This window comes from Mastomys coucha, unplaced genomic scaffold (genome assembly GCF_008632895.1).
Source record: "Mastomys coucha isolate ucsf_1 unplaced genomic scaffold, UCSF_Mcou_1 pScaffold13, whole genome shotgun sequence".
Taxonomy (NCBI): Eukaryota; Metazoa; Chordata; class Mammalia; order Rodentia; family Muridae; genus Mastomys; species Mastomys coucha.
The window spans coordinates 79,361,848-79,381,494 of record NW_022196895.1 but is presented as its reverse complement, the minus strand read 5'-3'; the positions used below and the strand labels follow the sequence as shown (position 1 = coordinate 79,381,494).

At 44.9% G+C, this 19,647-nt stretch overlaps 2 long non-coding RNA genes across 2 annotated transcripts in view; one reads left to right on the top strand and one right to left on the bottom strand.

Annotated features, from left to right (window-relative positions):
- Positions 1 to 356: 356 nt before the first annotated feature.
- Positions 357 to 4,921, top strand: LOC116087755. The gene is made up of 3 exons (XR_004117621.1): positions 357 to 442; positions 2,317 to 2,681; positions 3,764 to 4,921. It is a non-coding gene; the product is annotated as an uncharacterized LOC116087755 (long non-coding RNA).
- An 11,946-nt stretch (positions 4,922 to 16,867) lies between these two features.
- LOC116087754 overlaps positions 16,868 to 19,647 on the bottom strand; it is a 16,646-nt gene continuing 13,866 nt past the window's right edge. Inside the window, exon 5 of the long non-coding RNA XR_004117620.1 lies at positions 16,868 to 17,193. This is a non-coding gene — a long non-coding RNA (uncharacterized LOC116087754). The remainder of the gene's footprint in view (positions 17,194 to 19,647) is intronic.

Sequence of the window (19,647 nt, the reverse complement as noted above, 5' to 3'; positions counted from 1 at the left end):
CTCACCCAAGGCTTTGCGTAGCACTTTGCTGGTTGCTCTGGAATTGGAACTGGGTTAAAGGATATGTTGATGGGTAGACCTAATTGATAAAACCTCAAGTGACCCCGTGGAGCACCGCCAAGGCTCTGGACAAGACACATACCTAAATGGTCACAGGCACAAATAGGGCATATAGATTGAGCTCATTGCTTTGTGATAAGTGTGGAAGTATGTGGAGGTTGGGGGTACTCATGTCTTCAGGAGAGGAGAAAGTGAGTGCCATGAAGAGGAATAGAAACAGAAATAGAAATAGAAACATGTAAGGAACTTTGGGCATCTCATCCATCGGAATCATGATGCAAGGATGGCAGTTAAACAGTGGGTCCGAGCTGACAGCCAGGTGATTCAGGAAGTATTCAGGAAGTGAAGTCATGGGGGAAATCAAGAATGGGAAAGGCCTCAGGTATGATAAGATGCCCAGCTAAACCAGAAGTGAATAATAATTTAAAACAAGAATCAAAGCACCAAATAAAGAACCGGCAAGGACACGCCTGGGAAAGCCCTGCTGAACAGAAACTGTTCCTGTGGGTCTCAGAAGGGCTCTGAGGCGCCAGGTCTCCAGTTTTCAACTGAGGCAATAATTAGCAAAAACTCCAAGAAAGCATTCAGTAGGAAGGAAAAAGGCTAAAATAATCTTGAAAAACGTAGAAACTGTAAGCCAGCCGCAATGAAATATTTTCCTTTATTAAAAAAAAATTGAAAGAAATTTAAAGTCCTCATTGGTGTGCTTAGAGATAGAGTGAGATGCCATATTGTCCATAGAACAGGTGCCCATTGTAAGGATGTGGAGGTGAGCCCATTGATAACCTAAAGTACAGTTGCGACAATTCAGAAATTATCAATCAGATTGAAAGGTTTCACAGAACTCTAAAAGCAGCAGAGCAAACGTATAGTCCCTTATAAGGAGCATGAAGACAGATGACAATTTTAGAAGCTCCAGTGTCCCAGGAAATCCTCCTGGGTTATTGAATGGAAGTTCAAGAAAAAGGAAATAACAACAACAACAGTAATAATAATAATAATAATAATAATAGTAATAATACCTTAAACACTCAGAAGAAAATAAGCAAAGATATAATAAAAGAAAGTTGCTGTTGCTGCGGATCAAAGATTAAATGGTCCACCATTTCCTACCACAATGACTAGAAGTAACATTACAACAAGATATGGTACCATGGCTTTCAGAGAAATGGACACAACAGAAAAACATCACATAATCACAGAAGGCCAAAAAAAAATCACACAAAAGTTATGAAAGGGAGCATCCCACAGTATCTCAGGCCTCTAAAATTAATAAGCAAACATTTCCAAATTTTCTAGAGAAAAGTACTCCCCACCAAGAATTCTCAACTTATTAGACTATTAGCCAAGTGTGAGAAAAACAAGAAAGATAATAATGAAAATCATTCAATACCCCCCAAGTACAGCAGAATATTCAGGAAACATAAGTCATTTTAATCAATTTATAATCTTTAAAGGGAAACAACGTTTTTAAAAGCATGAGGTAAAATAGCTAAGCAAACTCAAGCTTTATGCAAAAAGCCTCATAAGCAAAGCCTTTCAAGCCATTAATAAATGAATGGCTACATGCTTATACTTCCATATCCTAGGTAAACAGGAGAGATACTCAACTTCTTTCCTAAATATAAAATATAATTTATATCAAGCTAGTTGAGAATTTAAAAATGAGAGTGAAAATAATTTCATAATCGATTATAGAGACTGAAGTTCTCACTTGAGCCTTCAAAAATGAAATAAATAGTACTCCTTTACAAAGATCATTCTTGCATGTGCCTGTGTGTACACATTTATGTGTATACCCACATGTATATATTCTGTACGTGTGTGTGTGTGTGTGTGTGTGTGTGTGTGTGTGTGTGTGATAGCCATGCTCAGTAGCTCCTTCTCCTTGTTTTTTGAGACAGTCCCTCACTGGTCCTGAAGCTCACTAGTACAAGATGACTAACAAGTCCCTCTTGCCTCTGCCCCCACAGCCCTGGGATTGTTGCCATGTTCCTCAATGCCTAGCTTTTATATATGGGTATTAGTAACATAGGTCCTGCTATATAGCTAGTAGTTTGCCAACAGAAGTATTTACCCGACCCACAAGGTTCATAAGCAAGCAGGGTTCATTCAAAGAACCTGGAGAAAACAAGTAGGTCAGTTAAAATTCCCAAAGGCTCAAACTGACTCTCTCTCTCTCAAGCTCCTGTCAGGGAGCAGCGACTCTGGCATTGAGTGAGGAGATTAAAAACCAAATTTGTGGTGCATCTGCAGGACATCAGGAAGGTGAGGTGGCTGTAGCTGCTGATACCCTTGGCCTTCAGAGACTATCACGCATGCTGGTGACTGGACAGACAGACCTACCTTCCCCAGACAGCGATCTATCGGTTCTCAGTGGTGGTTAATGCTGATTGTCAACATCACAGGATCTGAGCTACCGAGGTGTCAAAGCCCTGAGCCGGTGTTTGAGGAGATTTCTCGGGTGGTTACCTGACATAGGAAGACTTCACTGTACAGGTCGTCTGTCCAGGGGCTGTGGTCCAGGCTGACTGACGTGTGAGCTGAGCAGCGGCATTCGTCTCTTTCTGCCTCCTGACTGCCCCAAGATCCCCCACCATGATGGACCGGACTCTCAGACTGTAAGTTAAAACAAACCCTTCTCCCTTGCATTTCTCTTGTCAGGTGTTTGTCCCAGTGTTGAGAAAAATGACAACACGTATCCCTCCTGTTTGGAGCTTAGAATTTATGCTTCCTCCAAACAAAAAGTGATGTGGTTGAATTTCTGCTTTTTGGTTTGTTTTGTTTGCTTTTCGGTACAGTCTAGGTCTTTTACTACTTTTTCACATGAAGCCGTGAGTTACAGCTCACACTAGAATGAAGTGTGCTTCTCCTGGTGGAGCAGGTACTGCAGGTGAACCCAAGACCCTTTGGGTTCTCTTTGGCATCCTGTTCCAGAAAGCTGTCTAGGCTCTCAGGCGTGCTCACGATGCTCAAAGTGCATATCTTAGGGTTTCTCGTACAGGGATAAGATACCACGACCATAACCTTGGGAAGGAATGGGTTTATTTCAGCTTCCACTTCCATATCACAATCTACCACCAAAGGAAGTCAGGGCAGAAACTCAGACAGGGCTGGAAGACGGAGGCAGAGCTGATGCGGGGGGGCGGGGGGTCACTGTGGGGTACTGATGACTGCCTTGCTCCTAGTGGCTTATTCAGACTGCTTTCTGATAGAATGCAGAACCGCAAGCCCAAGGGTGGCCCCACCCATAATGAACAGCCCTCCCAACCAATCCAGGATTAAGAAAATGTACCACAGGCTTGCCCACAGACTAATATGGTGGATGCATTTTCTCAGTTGAAATTCCCTCTTCCTAAATGATCCTAGTTGTGTGTCAAGTTGACATAAAACTACCTAGCACAGAACGCTAACTCTCTGAGCAAGAATCTTACCCTTAACTTGCTTAACGTGTGTGTGTGTGTGTGTGTGTGTGTGTGTGTTTCTTTTTGAACAGTGCCCTGTAATGTCTACAATTTCACCCTTCTTGTAGATTCCCATGTATGTAAGCAAAACAAAAACAAAAAACAAAAACAAACAAACAAAAAAACAACTCCAGTTCTCTTGGGAGGCTTAGAAACCGTGCATCAGGGGCCTAGAGACCCTGTTTCAGGAGCCTAGAGACTGCGTCAGAGGCTTCCCTTCTTTGTGTTTGTCATTTCAGCATATCCCTGGAAGAAGCTGTCACGACACTAAAGGCTTCCACTTCTCTCTGAAGAGTCCTTCCGCCAGTGGCCCTTATAGTAAACAGTGATCAGGCGAAACAGCGATCAGGCAGTGGTGCTCACACTTTCTTGTGCTCCCATGTAGGCGGCAGTGTGTACTCAGAGCAGCTCCAAGAGCTGGCTGTAAATGAAGCCATGCAAGCAATTCTACATGCGACAGTGCAGGGAGAGTGATGTGTGATAAAAATAGCATCTCAAATTAGTGAAACTGGAAGAGCATTCAACCACCAGGAGAGGAGTGCAAGCGCGTGCGCGCAGCTAGAATCGCGGGCTCCCATCCATTTTATTAATTTACCCAGGGGAAAATTAGAAGATTCATTGTTACATACAATTGCAATTTCTTTTTTATCTTATTTTGGGCATATAATAGACTGCTACCTACCAAACCTATCTAAGATAGAGCAGAAAGGGTAAGCAGCGAGGCGTCTTAATCAGAAGGGTTCAAGACGGGATTCGACAGTGATTCGCACCCAGCTTCAAGTCTAGTTTGATTCGGGGGCAAGAAAACAGGAAATGTGACCGTCTCTACTTATGTTGTGGCACATCAGCCTCTTTTGCTCTGGGAAAAAGCAGAAATCCCCCTGTGGCAGTGCCAAATCTCTGTCTACTTGGGTATTGTCAAAAACATCTTCCTGAATGAGATTAAAGGTTCTGCCAGAGAGAGTTGGGTAAACCCATTATGAGGCATGTTGATATTGCGACTTTTGAAAATCTTATTTAAAAAAAATAATTCAAATATTTGTTTTATTAATTCCTAATTATGATACTATAGCACCTGTCCAGGGATATATTCTGGTCTGGGAGAGAACGTTGAGCCTAACAAGTTTGAAAATAAATTCAATATCCATGCCTTTGTATTTGTGAATAAAATGAGTGCCTATTGCTTCTCTAATACAAAGGGGAAAGGTCAAATCTTATAGCCCCATATAGATGATGAATTCTAACTTTTATCTTTAGTGCAAAGACATTGTCCAAGAAGTCTACCCATGCAATGTGTTTCAGAAATGGGATGACTATATAAAAATGGTGGTAAAACCTGACTAAAAGAAACAGCAATGATTCTGAATACAAAATAATATTAAAATTAAAGACTGTATGTAACTCTATACAATATGTTAATGAAGACTGTGTGCACATGCTACTACAAAAAGAAAGAGAGGGCAAAGCCCAAGCAGTTGGAAATGCGGATCTCATGATGGTGGACCCTGGAGTCACTGGCTTTTATCTTAGCACGTCTTTGCACAGTATTCTAGAATAATGTATGACATTTATAATAAGAATGCTTGTTAAAATCCTGATGTATGGATGACACTCATGAAGGGACCATCGTGTAATCGTGGAATCATGGAAGAGAGCCGAACTTAGAACTTGTACACCCAATGCTAGTTTCTCAAATTCCCCAAGTGGCTGTGGATGCCACTCCGTCGTGTACCTCACGCCTCAGCTCCACCACTGGGTCCATAATAACCCTGATTTACCTCCTTGCTTCAAGCCATGTGCACCTCCAATACCCCATCTTCTCTCCCTCTCCCTCTTTGTCTCTCTGTCTGTCTGTCTGCCCATTCATCTCTCTCTCTCTCTCTCTCAATCTCTCTCAATATTTCTCTCTGTCTGTCTCTGTCTCTGTCTCTGTCTCTGTCTCTCTCTCTCTCTGTATGTATGTATGGTATGGATGAGTGAATGTTCATACATGTCTGCTGATATTTGTACTCACGTAGACATATGTGGTGACAAGAGGTTGAAGCCAGCAGATCATTTTTTGAGAGACAGGGACTCTCTCTAAGCCTCAACCTCACTATTTCCACTACCCTGGCTGGCTGCCCACTGAGGCCCCAGGACTGGTGGGTCTGCACTCTGCCAATGCTGAGGTTACAGATGAGTGCTGCTAAGCCCAGCTTTTCACTGGTTCTGGAAATCTAGACCTAGGTCCTCATGCTTGCACAGCAGTAAATCTTGCCCACTGAGCTAGGCCCCATCCCCAGAGTTCTTAGGGGAAGGTGTTTGTAGGGGCAATGCTGCCCTAAAAGTGACATCTGCTGCACCACTAACTGCAGACTCCTTCCTTGCATCATCCACCCTTTGGTTCCTGTGATAGCCACATGAAAGCAACAAGGAAATGGGACGTTCAGATATCAGGAGGACTTGTGACAAACACTTAGATACAATGACACAACATACTACTCCTGCTCTCTAGCTGCAGCACATGTGGAGAACTGAAAGCAAGCAAAGTGCCTCTGAGAAACACTGAGGCTTGGGGGTTCAGTGGGAAGACAGGCTTTCTATGCTCACTGATCTTGCTGATGATGGTTTTTAACTCAGTGATTGTCTTTACTCCTACGTTCTTCTACTCTCTCAAACTAGGACTAGTGAAGGAAAACACACACATATACACACACACGCACATGCACACACACGCACACTCACAGGCACACACACATGCACATGCACACACATGCACACACACACGCACACGCACACACACACATGCACGCGTACATACACACACACACACACACACACACACACACGCGCGCGCACACACATGCACATACAAGCACAAAAGGTCTGCCTTGGTACCTGTGTCTCTTCCCAGCAATAGAAGAGTGACTGAGACACTGAAGTTTTGTGCGTGTGTCCACCAATGCCAGCAGAAAGTGCTGGATCTCCCAAAACTTGAGTTGCAGGTGACTGTGAGCCTCCTGGCGTGGGTGCTAGGAACTGAACCCCCATCCTATGGGAAGAGCAACAATCTTAACCACGGGGTCATCTCTCCAGCTCCCAGTTCTTGATTCTCTTCTCTATCCAAGCTCACAGGATGATACAGCTTCAAACACGGTCTATGTGGTCAAATTCCCAATTACATCGAATTCCCAAATACCTGTCTCTTTCCCATTCCAGTTCCATTTCTGGGTTCCCGCTGGTGCTTTCAGGCCATTTACCTTCCTGATCCCCCAGATGATAATACTCTCCCCAAATCTGCACAGCCAAAGCCCTGAACTGCTTCCTCCTACACAGATGCATAAGCCATAGTCTATTCCCAATCTACTCTGCTTAACTAGGGAAGAGACTTCCTAAAACTATGTTTTAATCATTTTAAATATCCAAATTCCAGAAGAGAGGGTTATTAGACCTAAACCTGGTCCACCTCGTGTGTATGAACTTGGGATTTAGAGAAGCTGCTTATGGTGGGAGAGAATGTTACAGGACCCAGATAGAAGAGCTGCCTAATAGGGCAACATATGAGCTTGACAACAGGTATATGAAAGGGTCATCAGAAACACCAGAATGCTAGACCCTGCACACTAAGGCACATCAGTAAATGATGTACACGGGATCATGTTCAAGAGCCCATATAGCTGCCATTATGTATCCTTGGCTATGTGAACAGACCATGAATAGGATGTCAAGCACACCACACACTGAACAACAGGCCGTGTCAAATACAAAGGCTACCTACGATAAACCAGAAACTAGAAGAGAGTGTCGGATCCCCTACAGTTTTAGTTAGAGGTGGCAGTGAGCTCCTTGATGTGGTGCTTACATGTTGCCTAGCAAGGACATTTGATCTCAAGACCTCAGATCAAAACCTGTCACTGTGCGTGCCATAGTTCATTGAAGGGTCCTTCCTCACTGGACTCCTGGACACAGCTTGAGTGGTGCTTGTAGCTCCTGGAGGCATCATGCTGGAGGCATTTCCTTGGTCCACAGTCCAGCAGACTCCAACAGCTCAGCAACTGTTTGAACCAGCTGAAGAGGTCATGGCTGGGATAATCACAGCTCTCTGACTGATGTTCCAAAGTCACACATCCCCAGATGACCCCATAACTAACACGATGTGATGGAAATATCTATCCCATATTCATCCTGTGTGTTGCCAGCTTGTGGTGTCACTCCAGATGGGAGAGACAAAAACCAGCATGAAAAATATCCTCTTGAAAGCACCCTTTGGAAGCGTTCTGTCAGCCTGGTTACTGATACCCCAGCATGCCCCAGCATTCTGAGTCTGATGAGCAGGGTGATGCTCCTCCCACTGGAGAAGGAAGTCCATGCATTAAAGCACTTCATTACAGCAAATGGCTGCTTGTTACTATTGCTGCTGTGGGTTGTGTGCACAAGCAGCAAGCACCCCTCCGCCTAACCCTTCATCAGTAGTGGGCCACTTCCCTCCTAGAATCCCCATTCATTACAGTAGGTGGATCTCTAGAGCAATAGGCACGGAAGGCCCTGTTATTAACAGGGAAGTGGGGCTGCTTAAATTTGATTACCTTGTTTAATGAAGTGCTGCCTTTATTTACAGGGTGACAGGGTGAATCCCATTACGGTCACCATAAATCAGCTTATAAAAATGGACACATGCTTCAATAAAGCGATACATTTACACACTTAAAGATGAAGGAAGACACTGTCTTAAAGAAATACTATTTTGATATCAGCCCAGGAATTCAACTTGGTGATTAGCTTTCTAAAGTTCCTCATATTTTCTAGACCAGGGATGCTGAATTGGGTTCATATCTGTCGGTGACTGGACCCCAACCTTCAACTTTGTCCCAAGAACATCTGTGGGCACAGATTTACTTTACACATGCAAACCTGCTCCAGGCTCTGGCCCCTGCAGTGGAGGCTGTGATAGCCAACCTACTACAGAGCAGCCAGGAACAACAGCTCCTCTGGTATCAGGGTTCTTCTTTGTATCTTTCCCACAGAACATGATGAGCATCCTTTCAGTCCCTTAGGAAATACTCAACTCCACAAGGGATAGAACCCTGTCCACATCCACATTCACCATAATTATCAAGGGAAAGCAAAGGGCTGAAGTGAAAGTCACAGGGCAGGTACTCGGGTAGGTAAAGCTACCGCTTTGAGGTAGGTCATCGTGTGACTACTTCTATGGTGGCTTGGATGAGAACGGCCCCATAGGCTCATATGCTTGAATACGTCTTCCTAGGGATGTGGAACTGTGTAGGAAGGATTAGGAGGTGTGGCCATGTTGAAGGAGGTGTGCCACTGGGGGCAATCTTTAAGGTTTCAAAAAGGCTTACACTGCCCCAATGTGCTCTCAAGGTCTCCTGCCTGTAGATCAAGATGGGAGCTTTCAGGTGTTCCTAACCCTATGCTTTTGCTTTGTCAGGGTGAACTCGAAACCCTCTGAAACTGGAAGAGCCCAATCAAATTCTTGCTCAGTTGACTCAGTCATGGTGTTTTGTCAGAGCAAGAGAAGTAACTAATAGAAATTCTTTTCTGTGTTCCACTAAGTATGGCCTTCCCAATGCTACAGCTGTAGTACAATGGATAGAGATGGAGTAGCATCCCTGGATCGGATCTGGGCACACATTTACCAGCTGAGCCCTGACCACTAAACCTATGGTCTCTGAGCACTGATGTTCCAGTAGCACACCAGGGTGAGGGAGGAGTGTCTGTCTAAACTAACCAGGCCAGCAGGATAAACATGACATTCTAGGAACAGCCTGGCAGATGTGATGGTGTGAGACTACAACCCTTGACAAACCAACTGTTCACAATGATAGGAGAGACAGGGTAAAATGAGGCCTCTGAGCCACCGTAGTGCACAGCCCGCACCAGCGGGACAGCCAATGCATGCTGCTTATGAAGATTCCTTCCCTCAAGCAGGCTGGTCTTGCACTAATCAGATGCAGTACAAAAGGGACTCAGTTTTGGAGCTAGAGGCGTTCGTGTCTATAAACCAACTCTATTATTTACTGGATATATGACAAGCTCTTTCCTTCCATAAATTTGGAATAATAACACCTCATTCTCCAAGATCAATGTGGAGCTTAAAGGAGCAACGGGGAAAACTAAGAATGGCTGACACAGTTAGTCATGTGTAATAGAGATGGTGTCAGTGGTCAGGCCTGAAACCCTATACCTACAGACAGCAAATGGACTCAGTATGTTATATCTATATGTCTTCACATGTGTATGAATACATATATGGAACAATAAAAGTCAAGTAAGAGAAAGCTATCAATCTGAGGGGGCAAGGAAGGAGCTGCAAGAGACAAAGAGAAGAAGGTAAGGTGGGAAAGATGTGATTACATTTTAATTAAAAACTTGCTTTAAAAGGTGGTTTATCCCTTCTCCTCCTCCTCCTTCTCTTTCCCTCTTTTCTTCCATCTCCCCTTCCTTCCTGCCCTTCTTCTCTCCTGTTTGAATCTACACAGGTTTTTTCCCAACACACACACACACACACACACAGATATACACACAGATAAACACATACACACACATACACACAAGGTTTGTTAATAGCACTCATTGCATGCTGAAAATTCTTCTTCGTGTATCCCAAATAAGTTATGAGCTATGTTTAGAGAGACTGGATGTTTTGGATATCCCTGAAGTTTAAGTCTACAGGAAAATAGTGAAGAACTTCCTTATTCTCAGAACACACAGTAACAGTAATAAAGGTTTCTATCTTGCCTTTCTGGATATTTGGGGGTGAGGGGAGACAGTACACAGAGAACACAAACCTCAAGTCCCTGGGATCTGTGGTCTGAGTCTAAGCTGTGAGGATCTTCTATCTAGGAGCCAGACCTTCATTTCAAGTAGAATGAGGAAGAGGATTTGGGTAGAGTAAACCTCTTAGAAGTATCAGAGTGGAGTGATTGTATTAAGTTGAAAATTGACTTTAGATAACGTCACAACCATATTAAGGAAAGGCTGAGTATCTGAGTATGTAGCTCAACAGGAAAGTTCTTACCTAGCACACCCCTGAGTCTCATCCCTATAATGATCATATTTTTTAAAAAAATAAAAATAAAACTTTACTAACTCAGATTCATTTCAGACTCTGAAATCCCTGGAGCAGATTCTGGTGAAAGATCAGACTTTTCTGGAGTGTTCCGCCTGCTGCACAATGCCAAGTGGATTCCATTCCCTACCCATGGCCACTGCTGTACATCAGACACACCCTTCTGTGGTAACAGAAAACCTTCAGGGTTTCTCAATCTCTTTGCTGATTTTGGTGTAAGCATGCACTGGATCCAGGAAAGTATCCCCCAAATATGGAAGTCTGTTTCTCAGTCTTGCACCCAGTAGAACGAAGTTCACTTTGGCAGAAAGCATGTTCATATGGCCAGAGGTGCAGGGTTCCAAAGGGCAGTCCGTAGCCAGCTACTTTTCTCCACAGCAGGTGTGATTCCACAGCCAGCATCCTCAGTCAAGTGGGCAGGGCAGGAGCCAGAGCTGGCCTATCCCATCTGCAGGTAGGACCTCACCTTGTGAGTGTCAGCTGTAACCTGAAACCGCACTGGCTGCTGATGGTTTATAAGGCTGCAGTAGAGAAGGCTCCTCTCCAGGGAGCCCTGCCTCTTCACTCTTCTGTATCAGACATGAAAGAAATAATTTCAGGTGCCAGGAAAGCCTCTCAGATAAAAGAAAACATTGCAGCATTCATGGCATTGAGTTTACCCTGAAGCAATAGCTTTGATATATTTTTTAAACATCTTTCTTTATGTTTACAATTAATCCATGATTATCTACAAGCACTCTTCTGGCCTTTAGGGATCTCACAGAAGAGAACAAGGGTCTTTTTTTTTTTCTGAAGCATTCTTTTAAAGAAATACACTGACTGCCATTTATAATGGCATTTGCATAGTCTTCCCATCTCCAAAGAACTTTCCCACACACAACCTAATTTTAGTTCACTTAATTTCACACAGACACAGGAGCTAAGAGCCTCAGGAAGCTAGCACCTCTCTCCTCTCATGAATGACATGGTTCCATTCAAAGAGGAAGTTGAACACACAATTAGTCACTGAAATTTTTGTGCCAACTTTTGGAGGGGAATTTTCTAGCCACCACTGCCTGCCAGCAGAGGCCCTGAAATAAAGATGGAAATGTCAGAGACACCAGAGATGCATGGCCCTTAATTTGGGTAGAATGCCATCCACTGCCATGCACAAGAAGACATTAGAATATGGGACTCGAGAGATCTCTTTTCTGTCTCCCTTCTCAGGTATATAATTACTTTTTGGGAGCTGCTTTGAGCATTTCAATCCATATTAAGTAGGAACAAAATTATACAAAATACATATAACTTTATTTCAGTCTCTCATGCCATTCAGTTTAAAATGCAAAGTATTTCACAGAACTGAAGTATATAAAATCCAATTACATATTATTACCCCTTACTATGGTGGCAAGTGTTGTCAACCTGACAGAGTCTAGAATCATGTGGAAGACTGGCTTCTGGCTTCTGTGAGGTATTATCTTTACTGTATTGGCTTGCAAAGGTATGTTCACTTCACTATGGGTGACACCATTCCCTAGGTGGGTATCGTGACAGCATTGGCTTAAGGAGGTTATGTTCACTATGAGTGGCACCATACCCTAGTTGGCTATCTTTAGTGTATTGGCTTGAGAAGGTATGTTCACTATGGGTGGCACCATTCTCTGGTTGGATATATTGACTGTATTGGCTTGAGAACATATGTCCACTCTGGGTGGCACCATTCCCTAGTTGGGTATATTGACTGTATTGGCTTGAGAACATGTGTCCACTCTGGGTGGCACCATTCCCTAGCTGGGATCCTGGAGTAGTAAATGGAGAAAGGAAGCTAAGCAGGTGGATGCATCCACCATTCTCTGCTTCCAGTTGCAGGTGCCTCATGACCAGTTGCTTCCACTTCCTGATACCTTAACTGCTCCACCACAATGCACTGTGTGAATGAACTGTAGGCCAAAACAGGTTGCTTGTGTCAGAGTGTTTTTTTTTATCACAGCAAAAAGAAAATAGACCATGATACTCTTCCTCATTTTGCACTCATAATTTCATACCCTTGCCTTTTGTCTATAAAACTCAAAAGCTTCACCCTGTGCATCTCGGCTTCTGAGTTCCCGTCTTCGGACACACCCTGTTACCTACCCTCTGTCTCAGTTACACTGTTCAGAGCTGTAGGTTCTCCACTCTTAAGATGGGGACTAGGTAACCTCTTGCATCCCAAGATTTGGGAGGCTGGCGTCTCAGGCTTTGATCTGCTGTAGCAGCAGCATAGAGGATAGATTTGCCATGCACTTCTCACTGGCTGACCTCAAGGTCTTTCCTGGAAGAGGCAGCTAGAAGAAGTCAAGCAGAGATGACTGCTTGTGATTCACAGAGTTAAAAGTATTCCTGACTGCACTGAGCAGTCCATGGGGGAGGAGCAAGATCCTTATATTTAAGGAAAGCAGGTGAAGTCCCATATTAGCTGATTGCTGACATGTGCTGAACTTGACTATCCCAACTGCAAAATGGGCATGCAACTCGTCAAAACTCTACGATTTGTTGGTTTTGTTTTGTTTTGTTTTTGAGTAGTATTGAATCTAAGGAGAACTGGGTAGAAAGCTAATGATAGATAGAAATGACTCCTACTCCTTTCCCTCTATTCTCTTCCCTGGTTTCTTATAAACATGAAGCTGTGGTTTCTGAAGTGCCCAGAGAGTGACAGACAAACATGGAAAAAAAAAAAAGCCAGCTAAGGTGAACATGCCCTTCAAGGCTTGACTGTGAACTGCAGGGAGGGGGGGTACTGAGATGCCGCATGCATGAGGTAACTGAGAAAGCTCTGCCCCCAAGGCTCTCCTCTGCTGCTCCCAAGATGAATCCCAGTGACACCCAGAGTTCCGCAAGGCCCATATTGACACCCCACAAGAGCAGAGGATCCAGCACAGTTGGACAAGCTTGGGGCTTCTTCTAAGGACCAGAAGCCTCTCTCCCTGCAGTATAGCCTGGTTTTCCCTAAGCCTGAGTCCAGTGAGGGGCTCATTTCCATCCCATGCCATTTTGTCCCTCTGTTTTGGAGATTTCTCTGTGTGAAGGCCAGGCTGAACTCTTCCATCTTGTCTTTCTCTCCTGGGGCTCTCTTACCAGTTCTTATGCTTGGAAAAAAATCCATATACTACTCAAAGCATTTCAGTGGCAGCACACGAGCGCCAGGGTGGCAGCACACAACTGTATTCCAGGTACATTTAGCGTTGTAATGTGATGTTCATGAGTTTCAAGTCAGCCTGGGCTAGGCAGAAAGACTCAGGAGTGAGAAAGGACTTGGAAAACTAATGAATGGTAATACACAAAAATCTGTTCTGTTTGATGGAGCTGCTCTGACTGCGACCCAGAGGTGTCAGGGAACTGTCATGGTTAATCTTCATTGTTATCTTGAGAAGACCAGTCGTAAACCAAGAAGCATACTTCAGCGTGAGTCTGTGAAGGCACTTACAGGAAGGATAAGTGGGTGGCCCTTCTCTCAGGTGGCCCAGAGATAAAGACGCTTGAGGCCAGAGCAGTGCTGTGTACTTCTCTGTCTTTTCTCTGCTGCTGCTGCCGCTGCCCCTTCCGCCTCACAGCCTCTCTAGCACACTGGTAGCCATCACTTCACGTCCTAAACTCTACAGGCTTCAAGCCATTACAGTAAATCCTCTCTTACCATGTAGCTTTTTTTTTTTTTATTGATTCAGTTCCTCTAAGAATACAGAAACAAAGCCTCTATCGCAGTAGTCACTGCCTTGCAGGGCCTCAGAGTGACTCAGAATCCTCACAATGGTCCTAGAGCGGCATGCCCGCCCTTTAGATATTTAGGCAGAGGTTTTTGTGCATGAAACCTTCTGGAAACACGACGTAGAGAGCTGAGCAGTGTTGGTACTAACGCGGAATGCGGCCAGCTCTGCTGAGCTCCCGTGTCAGGAATGTACAGTGAGAGTCCACATTCCACAGGCTGAGTAGGTTTCACAGCTCAACTCAGAAGAATTATACAAACGAAATTCTACATGTGAGGAAACAGGCCTGGTTTCCAAATGACCCAGCCTTCGTGTTTTCAGATTTTTGCCGCTCTGTGCCATTCTCTCCCCGGGTTGATTAATATGGCAGAAATCCAGCTCTGTACAGGCCATTGCTTTTATTTAATTAAAAGGAAAAGAAGCCGTAAAGTAAGAACGAGCCCTCCCCCCCTCCTTTGTTTTCCTTGCTTATTCCTGCTGGAAACTTCCTCTGGCCAAGTCCCACTTGGGAAATTTCCATTCCAGGAACATTTTATGAAGTTGCAAGAGACAAATGAGGTGATTTGAATAAGTGAATGTTGTATTTGCTGCTTTGAAGAGCACAACGCAGACCTTTTGAGTAATAAATGCCATGACTCACGAGTGCTGCAAAACTTCCTCAGTCCGGACTTTGTGAGACACTCCCAGATCCTTAATCGAAGGGTCGCTCCAGAACAGGCAGTGCAGTGAGGCCCGTGCAGCTGATAGCAGACACACACCCACTCAAGTTACACCAGACTCCATACTGCAAGAGTGGAAGGGAGCAGTGCACTATGGGAGAAGATAGTATCCCTGGTGTAGCACTTGCACATGGGGTATGATGACTCCACAGACATTCCCTAGGCACGAGGAGAACATGCTGAACCGATTGGCCAGGTTGGAAATATGAACATGCCTTTGTGTTTGCAAATTTGTCCTCCCTGACCACTGTACCAACTAAGGACATCCAATCCCGACACTACTTGCTCCTCTCTCCTTCATTGGTGCTATCTCTGCTGGTCCACATCCTCTGAACACTTACTCTTGCAGGGAGATAGGCAAAAAAATAAAAATGAAAGAGAGAAAGAAAGAAAGAAATTCAGCCAGGCAGTGGAGGCACATGCCTTTAATCCCAGTATATGGGAGACAGAGGCAGGCGGATTTCTGAGTTTGAGGCCACCCTGGTCTACAGAGTGAGTTCCAGGACAGCCAGGGCTACACAGAGAAACCCTGTCTCAAAAAAGAAAAAGAAAAAAGAAAGAAAGAAAGAAAGAAAGAAAGAAAGAAGGAAGGAAGGAAGGAAGGAAGGAAGGAAATCCCTTCAGTGTTGGGATTGCTCATTTTCCCTGACCTGAGCAGCCATCTCTTCCTAGTTTTCCAATCATGTTCAGTCGCCTAGGACTGGCATGGTGCCAGCCTCTTTTGCTACTCACCTACAAACACGGTTTCCCATCCCCTTTCCTCATCCCCAGGAACTAGGAACTAGGGCAAGGCAGAGAGTCCTGGGGAGTCTCACCTGTGGTTTCCATAGTAACCACAGAAGGCACTATTGTAAGTCATCTTGCGCACCCCTGCTGTTCCCTATCAGAACTTCAAGTTGCCAAACAGAAGGATGGAGCAATTGTATGATCACCAAGGACAACATGCTGGGAGTCAGGGCCTCCCCCAAGCCAGTCAGGGAGCTAGCTAAGGTGGTGCTTGAACCTCAGTAGGGCCCACGGTTTACCATGTGATGCTGCCCGTGGGACGGAATCACTTGAATGCTCTTCAGTGCTTCTCAATTTGTCTAAGAATCAAAGTGCACATTCTCCTCACACTCTGGGACTCACTCTAAGGGTCCTTCAGGTAAGAGGTGGGTCACATGCTGTGTGCCTGAGCTGTCTTCAGATTGTTCATCCTTCTAGTGCTAACCTGATCTGGAAGGGACTGCCCTCACACAGGAGGAATAGCTCCCACCGAATCCAGAGTGACTGCATCCTTGGATCACAACACTCCAGAGTCTATGCATCCGCGGGTCACAAAGCAGACAGCCGCAGCAAACACTTAGCGATTGCCCACTTCAAAGCCAGAAAGTCTTGGTGAGATTTTCTGATGTCTGTAGTTCTGTACCCAGGCTGTCCTTCCGTCTTCTTCCCCTGATCCTCATCACCTTCCTGTTCAGATGGCCACTTCTGGTTTCTCACCCCCTTCCCCTCTCCCCTCCCACTCTCCTCCCTGCGTTGTATCAACTCGCCTCCCATCCAGTTTTATGGCACCACCTTCCAACAAACCAAACAGCCGTACTTTAAAAAATGGACTGGTTTCTGAAAGGCAATAACAACAGCGCAAAGATAATAACAAACAGATTGGAGGGGTGATGGCGGTATGCAGCAAAACCCACGCGGGGCTTTGGGCTGCCGCTCCGTGTGGATTATGTCCTACACTCCCGGACAAGTCTCCTCACAAATGCTGGCATCTCTCTCCTTTCTTCTGCCTCTCATTGCTTTTTGTTTTCATTTCTAAACAAAAACAGACAGAAAATAATCCACAAGACAGAGCTTCAGTGTATATATTTGTTCACGTTTTAGAGTGGGGACAAGTCCTGTGTATTGTATGAGAGCCGGCGCTGCAGTCCTCCGCCGGGTTTATTATTCCGAGCAGCACTCCATCACATGTGGCCCTGTGAACAGAGAGTAATGCTGGCGAATCGTCCCGGGGGCTTTTCTTCTGTGTGTGAGTGGTATCCATCTGTCAGCTGTCAATGCCAGTGAGAGATATACTGGGCTGTCACTTCTTGTCAGCCAGCATTTGTGAAGCCTTGCGCAGCTGCTTCACAGCACACAGTGTCCTTATTGAAGGCCAGCGAGGAGCCTCAGAGCCGCTGTGAAAGAGAAAAGAGACGCCCTGGCTGCTTCAGGCTAGGAGAGGCAACTTGTCAAAGCCAGGAGTCCAAACTACATTTCTGCCCACCCCCCACCCCAAAGAACGAAGTTAAATGACAAAACCCCGCACTTTGCTTCCAGAAAACCCTGTGTAGGTCTTAGGGCCTGCCAAAACCATAACAGCAAAGAGAATTTGTATGTGCTTAAATGAATGTGTTCCGAGTAGAGATGGGGTACACACTTTTTAAAATCAACATAATCTTAAAAGGACATATGTTTTTATGCTCTCCCCTATATAAATTATATTACTACAGAGACTGTGCATATGCATAGTAGTTGGTTTAATGGAACATATATTAATATGTTTTAAAAAATGAGCATCGTGAACCCCAGACATGCCCACATTGTAATAATGCACATGTTAAAAACTAGGTTAATTTTGATATGGAAACACTCAATTCATCACAGCTCTGGTGTGCCATTGGACATTCCAATACATTTATTTATAGAGTGATTTTTCACTTAATTGAATTATTTTAAACTAACTGTGGTTCTGGTTTTGTGGTCTTTCTGTGGGAAGTTCACTGTTCAACACCTGTGTCAGTTAAACTACACAGTCCTTAATATATCCACAGGCACACAGCCTAGAGAATGAGCCTAGAGAATGAGCCTTCTCTTTTGGTTTCTGCTTGAAGTCTTAGGCAATTTTGTCCTTTCCTCTCTCTCTTTCTCTCTCTCTCTCTCTTTCTCTCTCTCTCTCTCTTTCTCTCTCTCTTTCACACACACACAGACACACAGACACACACACACATACACACACACTTTGACATAGCCTTAGTAAAGAAAAGAGGTTGGAAAGTTGGATACTTTAAGCTTTCATGCAAAATAGGTTCTTTATCTTTCAAACAAAGTGCTAAGGATGTCTCAGAAAGGAAACTAAGGATTTATTAATATTAATCACTGAAATAAAGAAACAGGGCTAGAGAACTCAGAACCGGGCTCTTTAAGATCCTGCTGCTGCTGCTGCCCTGCAGAGGAGGGCTGTGGCAAGCAGGGTGAATCCCACCCTGCCCACCGGTCAGCTGTCCTGGGGAGAAAGCCTCTGTGCCAGCCAATAGTCCCACAGTCTGAAGAGACATGCCTCATGTCACGGCCAGGGAAGATGTGGGAAAGATGTGACCCCAGGACACAGATGAGACCTGACACCCAAGGTCTGCTGAAGGAGCATGTATCCATGAGGCAGCCATCAGGGGAAGAGCACAGAGCCATGGAAAAGCGGGTAGAACTTGGATTTAAGGAATTCTCAGGGACCAGTGAAGAGAAAGGGCATGGTTAACTCTCAGTTAGCCAGTCAGAAGCAATCGACACCAGACATGCATGCTTCTGAGGAGAGTCGGCAGCTCCAGACTACAACTTCAGGTAAAAGCTGGGTCTGGAAAGACCAGGGCTTTTCCTCAGGATGAAAGGAGAGGAGAGAGAATGTGAAGTTCCAACTTGTTTTCTATGACAAATGTAAATATTACCATGAACAAAAATGTGGATTGTAAGGCTGTTCTGAAGAGCTGGAGTCCTGAACCAAAGCTCTGGTTGTTGGTAGTGGTGCTTGGAAACCAGTGTTTAAGAGGTCAGCAGCTCCACATCTTTACTTCTTTCTCCCTCCTCCTTTCCCTCATTCTCCCTCCTCCTTTCCCTCCTTTTCCCTCCTCCCTTCCCTCCTTCTCCCTCCTCCCTTCCCTCCTTCTCCCTTCTCCCTTCCCTTCTTCTCCCTTCCCTCCTCCTCCCCTCCATCCTCTGCAGCTGTACCCTTCCTTTCTTGCTTCCATTGTTACATGCCTGACTTTGACCGGAGCCTTCGACCTGATCTTTAACCTGCCTTCCTCGCATAAAGATTAGATGGTGCCAGTGTAGACAGGCCAGAGTAATTTCCCCATCTCAAAGTCTCCTTTGTACAGGTGGAGTGACATATTTGGTCACTGGTGGGTAGGGGCATTGACCAGTTTATTGTAGTATAAGAAGGCTTCAGAGTAACAGCCAAGAGGACAAACAGCAGGCACAGCCAGAGAAAGCCTGGCTGGACGTCATTTGCATAGATTTAAGGGAGGGAAGAGACAACGTTGAGAGCATGGCTCAATGGCATAGGAAGTGCTGAACTCCCGGCATCCAAATTAGAGTGTGAGCACTCAGCCTGAAGGAAGCCAGAATTGCTGAATCTGTGTGGATGGAACAGGCAAATCCAGGGACTTCATGCCCATAGCTGACAAGGACACCTCCTTGAGTAATGCTGACTCCTTCAAGATTAACATCTGTCCCTTAAGTCCGAGAGGTGTCTACTTGCTTCACATAGACTTGGTCCACAGAAAAAAAATAACTCATGACTATATGATTGTCCAAGATTCCTTTTGGTCACTGAGGAAGGAAAGACTAGAAATTTCTTTTTTTTTTTTTTTTTTTTT